Raw genomic sequence first — 7,171 nt, 5'->3', positions numbered from 1 at the left:
TTGTTGGGGGCCCTAGGGCATTTTTTGGCCTTTTACTAAAATGTGTGTGTGTGTGTGTCTGTGTGTGTGTATGTTTTTCACGCTGCCCAGTGGTGTTTTTCAGAATCACTAACCATTAAACCAGGGGTAGGGAACCTATGGCCCTTGAGGCCGTTTTATCCGGCCCCTGATATCATTATAATGTTTTGCAACTTCACATGAAATAGGCCTATGACATATTTTGCAGGCCTAAAGGAATCTTAGAAATTACATTTCCAATGCAATTAAGTTATATTCAGGGGACCTAGAAAAGGTGGGGACTGTTTTAAAGGTGTCTACCTTTAAAGATGTCTATATGTCTATATAGGCCTAAAGGTGTCTATATATGCCTACATTTTATGGGGAAATCCTGATTTGCGTTCATAGTACGGCCCCCGGAGGATTTTATGGTATGGTAGGAATTTGAAGTGGCCCCTCGAATGAAAAAGGTTCCCCACCCCTGCATTAAACCTTTCTACTAGCCACAGCTTTGCTGTCAGTACATTTTATTATGATACTATAAGCTCAGAAATTAAGTTGATCAAACAATTCGATCTGTGCTATAAACATTTAAATGAACCTACAGAATAGGCTATCAAAATAGAATCATCTGAATGATCTTTCTTGGACATACATTTTGAAGTGACCCTTCGAATTAAAAAGGTTCCTCAGCTGCTTTTGAGGAAAAACATCAATGTGCTTGGCCACTCTGGTTTTTAAATGGTATTCTGAACTAAAGCAAGGATTGTTCAAGTTAGTTGAAAATAGACAGTCTCTGGTTAAATTAGTTCTACACCAAGCCTTTAGGTGGCAGTAAAACTAATTGGCACAATGCGAATTCCACACACAAGCCACAAAGAAGCCATCAGCCGCGGTCAACATCACCTTCCTGATTGAACAGAACCACGCGCTGTATGTGTGGTTTACAAGTTTCTTGGCGATATGGGGGAAAAGTTCCTCACATACCAACGGAAAATGGGCGTCATATACATGTAAGTACATTTTACTCAACTGTGGTTTAAAGTTTCAGTACTCAAGAGCGATTGAATAGCTCCTCTGAACACAGATCCGCCATTGCTAAGTTATGGCACAGCCGTTTTACATAGCTGGTAGCTCAAGTCCCCTCAATGTGACTACACTAGTTGCTGCTGTACGCTAGTAAATTCTGATGACTTGCGAGCATCGTAATGACAAAATGCTGTGGTGAAACAGTGAATATGTTAAGTATACTTGTTGATGGTAAATTGTTTGACATTGCTCGTTCTCAGTTGCCTTTCCCCTGCCTAAAGATAGACAAAGGCTACCGTTAGCATGCTATTGCGTTAGCTCATCAACTAGATGCTGGGCACTGCTCATTTTTCACGTCTGCCCGGTATTTCGCTGATGAACTAACGCTTAGACGCCTTGCCAATGTATTTTACAGCGGCAAAAATGCATCTAGGCGACGTTGGAAAGACTGGTGTGCCGTCTGGGTATGTTGGTTTTCAGTGCTGGGCAGTAGCGAAGCGACTAGTTTAATTACATTCTCTAGTAGCTTGGTCGTAGCGTCACTACTATGTATCGAGTAGCTAACATCCCTGTAGTAATGCTATTTTTCCTCAAGTAGCGACGTTGTCTACAAAAGCTACAATTTGTCCCCCATCGATTTTACTCAATGATTTTTGTTTTACTTTCTCTATCCTGAAACCTAGGCAGTCACACAGGGGTTCCAAGACCCACCGGCGTAAAATCAAGTCAAAGGTGGGATATAATTTAGTTCCATGCTACTTTGAAACGGTGGTAGATGGACACTCCCAACTGAGATCGCTCCCGGACGTGCAGTCCCAGGTGTTTCTATCACTCCCGGACGTGTAGTCCCACCCGATTATATTTCACGTATTATCATACACTGCCACATACAAGCAATTTAGGGTTAGGGTTAGGGTTAAGGTTAGGGTTAGGGTTAGGGTTAGAAACAAAAAACTAACATCAAAAAGATAACTAGCTCCGTTATATGGCGGTGGACCGATAGTCTGGCTAGTGGGAGCGAGCCGACAGGGGAGCGTCCTGCGTTGGGAGCGTCAATCAGGGAATCGTTCTCAGTAACGCGAGCTCAATGTCGACCAGAGTGGTCAAGTTGAGCACGCCACCCCGAAATCAATGTGAAATACCCTGCCATTTGCAACAGTAGGCAACCTGTCCTTAAAAAGTATGGGTCCTCAAAACAGCACTTGTTGCACAAATAAGTGTAGATGGCCTCTTCAAGAAATTGAAATTATGTATGGTCACTTTTTCTTATTGTTTCACGTGGAGGTCTACTGACCTTGTCTAAATAATGTAGGCTAGTTTATGTCCATGTATTATATTAGGACCCAAGGTTAATGGGTTATTCTATTTACCATGTTTTCACAGGCTGCTGTCTCATAATATGGCGAAGACGAGTCACCTGAAGGCCTAACTCGCCATAGAAGACTGAAAGAATGTAAGATTAACTTATTTGTGACCAATATGACTTGCTCATTGATACATTTGCTATGTCAATATGAGGTGCATGGCAAAGTATTTAATTTATTTGTCTCGCTTCTAGGAGCTGTAGAAACAACAGGGTGTTCTTTTTCAGGGTATTCTTTTTTATAGAACTGGACAGGTCATTTATTCGTTACCCTTGTTTTTGAAGTGTCCTGCAGGATGCTGTGTCCTGCAATCCTGTGTGCTGTGCTACAGACGCGTGTGGAGGTCAACCCAAAATGGGCACAGTCTCACCGCAGAAGAGTGAAAGAGGGTAAGCTTAACCTATAGCCTACGTCAGGGTCGGGGAACGTTTCTCATTCGAAGGGCCGCTTCAAATTCATCCGAGGGGCCGTAAAAGTCCTCCAAGGGCCGTACTATGAACACAAACCAGGATTTTCCCTTTCACTTTAGGCCTATATTGAAGGCAGCCACATTTAAACAAACACCACCTTCTTCAGGTTCCCTGAATATGACTTAATTGTATTGCAAATGTATTTTCTAAGATTCCATTACAAAATATGTCATATTTCATGTGAAGCTGAATAGCATTAAAATTATATCGGGGGGCCAGATAAAACTGCCTCAAGGGTCGCAAACGGCCCTAGAGACATAGGTTCCCCACCCCTGGCCTACATTGTCAATATGACTTGTGCTACTTTATAGATAAGTAATCAATGCTGTGCATTGCTATGTTTTGATTTATTTTCTTACATCCTACATATCCTGGCAGGGAGACATAGTGCATGAGACCATAGAAGACTGAAATAGGACATTATCCCTGTTGGGCTCAATATGACTTGCTTATTGATATATTTGCTATGTCAATATGAGGTGCATGGTGAAGTATTAATTTATTTGTTGTTTCTACAGCTCCCAGAAGTGAGACTGAGTGCCTGTTGCAGTATGACGAGGACGCAGTGACCAGAGACCTTCAGTAGACCCTGGCTGAAGAACATGAAATCAACTGCAATGTTTATAATGTTGTACATACCTGTATAGTCTGTATTAAAAGGCAGTACCTGTATTTTTCCTCCTACTTTCATATTTACCACATATTTACTATGAATTGACAACTTTTACTAAAATCCATTTTTGTATGTGCCCTGAGTAAAACTATCCTTAAACCTAACCTGTCAGAGATGTAACAACAACCTGCTCTTAGCAATGTGGCAGCAGTCTACTTGGATGCAGCGGGGAACATAGAACCCTTTTTTGAAAAAGCATTGTATGTTTCTGAGTTTTATGAATTGTGCCCTTCCCAAACATCATGCATAGGCTAAGCGTATCTATGACACGCTGATTTGAACTCACTATCGCGTGTGTCCAATACGCATTTTCAAGTTAAGTCGTGCTCCACAACGCCCTGTGACAGGTTAGGTTTAGGGATGGTTTTGGTTTAGGCACAATTTAGGTAGAAATTCGCCTAATCTTGCTGTTCTTGGCAAAAGTAAAGCAGCAGAAACATTACTTCACTGACAGGTTAGGTTTAGGGGTGGTTTTGGTTAGGGCACAGCAAAACATATTTGCGTTTAGTAACAGAAATGCGCTGTGACAAAACAAAATCGCCGACACGGCGGGAAAACTGCGCAAACCTCGTCACTAGTCAAAAGTGCATGAAAGCGCTTTACCGTTGCGTTGAGGAGCACGCTTTGAATTCAAAATGCGTCGCACCATGCACTAGCGTGCGATACGTACGCTAAAGCATGATGACAGCCTGCCCAAACTTAACCTGTCGGTAATGAAATGTTTCCTAGTTGTACATTTGTGACCTGAGTGCTGTGTACATCACTGCATATAGAGTATAGGCCTATTGTTTGCAGGGTATGTGTGTAGTTGCATGGTTCTTGTCAAAGTGTGTGTACATTGTTTGCTTTGGTGTGATATTAAAAGCGTTTTTTAAAAAATAATTTTCATTTCATTCATTTTCATTTTATCAATAAATTCACATCATGCATGCTAAAGCCCCATCACAGTGCAGCCTATAATGATGTGAATATACAAAGTAAAATCAACCTAGGTAGGCTATATTAGTAATAATAATTTTTGCATAATTATACGGACCTACTGTATACGGTCTGCATAAATTAATCCAACGTGACCAATAGAAGGTCGTAGCTGCTAACCAATAGCGCAGCTCTTTTACTTTGAGTCACGTGTCTTTTTCGTCTAATAAGAGCAAGGCTAGTCCGCGTTCCGGGCTGGCTGTCATTGCCTTTCATGTGGTAATCGTTGGGCCATTAACACCCTGCTGTGAGACCTGTTCGCGGCTCGCGATTCGCTTCCGGGCGAGTTAGGTGTCACCAAAATTGATAGTTTTGATTCTCTCAAGCGCTCAAAATCAGACGAAAGTTAGGCAAGTCCGTGGACGATTAGGGACGAGTTCATTGTCACAAATCCCCCTTTTCGTGCTGTGTCTATATCCGAACTCAGTAATGCCCATCTTTACATCTCATATCATGTCACACACACACGCACACACGCACACACACACACGCGAAAAGCAGGGCAGTCGTAATTGTATAACTAATGAACATAACACGTGTGTAAAATAAAACAAATTAATATGCTTATAATATGTATCTTCAGTGCTTATCATTTTCATAATTATTAAGATAATTGTATTTTAGTACAACAAACCCATAAGTTTTAACTTTTAATTGTATCTGATGGTGTTGACAAAAAAGTAAGAGCCTAACTCTTGAAAAATATAAAATATTAGGAGGTTTTTCCGATACACTGGTGCAAAACCAAGACCGCTGTCTCCAATGTTGTACTTGTATTTTGGATTTGAACTATTTTTTCTTTCAAAAAAAAAAAAAATGTTTTTAACCACATTCTCAAGAATCAGTGCAGTAATAAACAGTACTTTTTTCCTCAAGCAGTGATCTTTTATTCGGTACTGGCTATTAAACACTTCACATGCAGCAAGTGTTTCATTTTTGTGTTCCAATTTGTGTGGGAGGAAACACTATTTTGATCTAATCTGCTCTGTCCCTGATTTGATCATTATTATTGAAAAGAGACTCAGGGTTTAACCCCCGTCACAGAGATGCACATTAAGAACAGGTGTCGTGTGTTTGTGTGTGTGTGTGTGTGTGTGTGTGTGTGTGTGTGTGTGTGTGTGTGTGTGTGTGTGTGTGTGTGTGTGTGTGTGTGTGTGTGTGTGTGTGTGTGTGTGTGTGTGTGTGTGCACATTAGTGTGTGTGTGTGTGTGTGTGTGTGTGTGTGTGTGTGTGTGTGTGCGTAATTTCTGAAGTGTTTATAGACTCTCTGGAGCTGTGCGTGTGTGTGTGTGTGCTTCTCTATTTTTTCGTAAACACTTTTAATCAGCCAATTGGCTATAGAGGTGGTAAACCTCTTTAGAGCTCTCCTTCACACACACGCAGCATCCACATATGCACACACACACACACACACACACACACACACACACACACACACACACACACACACACACACACACACACACACACACACACCTGGAGGAAGCATTTTTAAATGTGTTTGGCTTGAGTGGACAATTAGTCACCACCAGCTGACCTCAATTAATGAGACAGGGACAAAGGGAACGCACACACGCGCGCACGCACACACACACACACAGCCGTAATTGGATGAGGAAACCATGGCGTTTAGAGAAAAACAGTTCAAAGGACAAAGTAACAGCATAAATACATGACTGAGTACAGGGATTAAAGTTATCCGGCACCATGCCGGATTTCCGGCTTGCAGCGATTGTCCGTGGGTTAAAAAAATAAAAAGTACTCGAAAATAAATTGACGGTAAATAAATAAATAAAAAGACAACTGAAATCTCTCCTGCGTTTGTCAGCCAATGGTAGCAAAGGAGCGCACTAAAACTAACATTGTTAACCAATCAGAAGAAGAAGGGGGCAGGTCTTAGGAAAGCGTGCTACTTCAGTATCTTGCTCGAGCCGGTAGTCTCTACTCGCAGTCGCCGACTCTCCGCTCTCATGCCGCGGTCACAGAGCAGTGTCAACAACTCGCTCTACAGGGCAAAGCACCCTGCGCCATTTACTGCTCTATGAGCAGAAATATGTGTAAAGATAACTGAACTGCATGCTATGGATTGGTGATGTCGTTGTCGTCAAAAACATAGGCCTAAATGAAACTGGACATTGTGTTTGGACATGCAGAATGTCGATATTAAGCACTACAGTGTTGATGGAACTTCTCTGTTCAGTCCTAATAATTAGCTGTCAACAACACACAAGGTTCTACTGAACTTAACCAGAGATTAAACTCTCTGACTTAACCCAGAGCTGTCACACAGCATCTCCCGGAGTGTGGAGCGGGCGAGCGGAACGTTTATCATAATCTGTGTCTCATCTCCTAACGTCAACCACTGCCTGTGCATCATGCTACCGGTAGTTCCTTTCAAAATAATGGCTGGATACAGTGATTCATGAATCAGTCACCGGATTACTTTCTGGGGTTGTTGGAAGAGGTTGTAGGAAGATGTGCTTCAATCTACAACTACTTGTGAGAACGCCAACAGTAAGAGAATAATTTGTTATTCGTTAGAATTTAACAAAAAAGCTCCAGCATGTTGCAGATGCCACACTCATGCTGAGTTTTGTTAGCGTGCTAACTACCGAACTTTTATGCTAATGTTTAGCTAAGAGGAGTCTGTTTACTTATAA

General features: G+C 41.7%; 1 long non-coding RNA gene across 2 annotated transcripts; it reads left to right on the top strand.

The window, feature by feature from the left end:
- Positions 1-383: 383 nt before the first annotated feature.
- Positions 384-3,519, top strand: LOC134436844 (uncharacterized). Of its 2 annotated transcripts, XR_010032266.1 has the most exons (4): positions 384-1,758; positions 2,410-2,479; positions 2,675-2,779; positions 3,379-3,519. It is a non-coding gene; the product is annotated as an uncharacterized LOC134436844 (long non-coding RNA). The 2 variants fall into 2 exon arrangements; XR_010032265.1 differs by having other exon boundaries at positions 2,675-3,519.
- The last annotated feature ends 3,652 nt before the right edge of the window (positions 3,520-7,171 follow it).

Source organism: Engraulis encrasicolus, chromosome 20 (assembly GCF_034702125.1).
Source record: "Engraulis encrasicolus isolate BLACKSEA-1 chromosome 20, IST_EnEncr_1.0, whole genome shotgun sequence".
NCBI lineage: Eukaryota > Metazoa > Chordata > Actinopteri > Clupeiformes > Engraulidae > Engraulis > Engraulis encrasicolus.
This window is presented reverse-complemented; position numbering and strand designations above follow the sequence as displayed.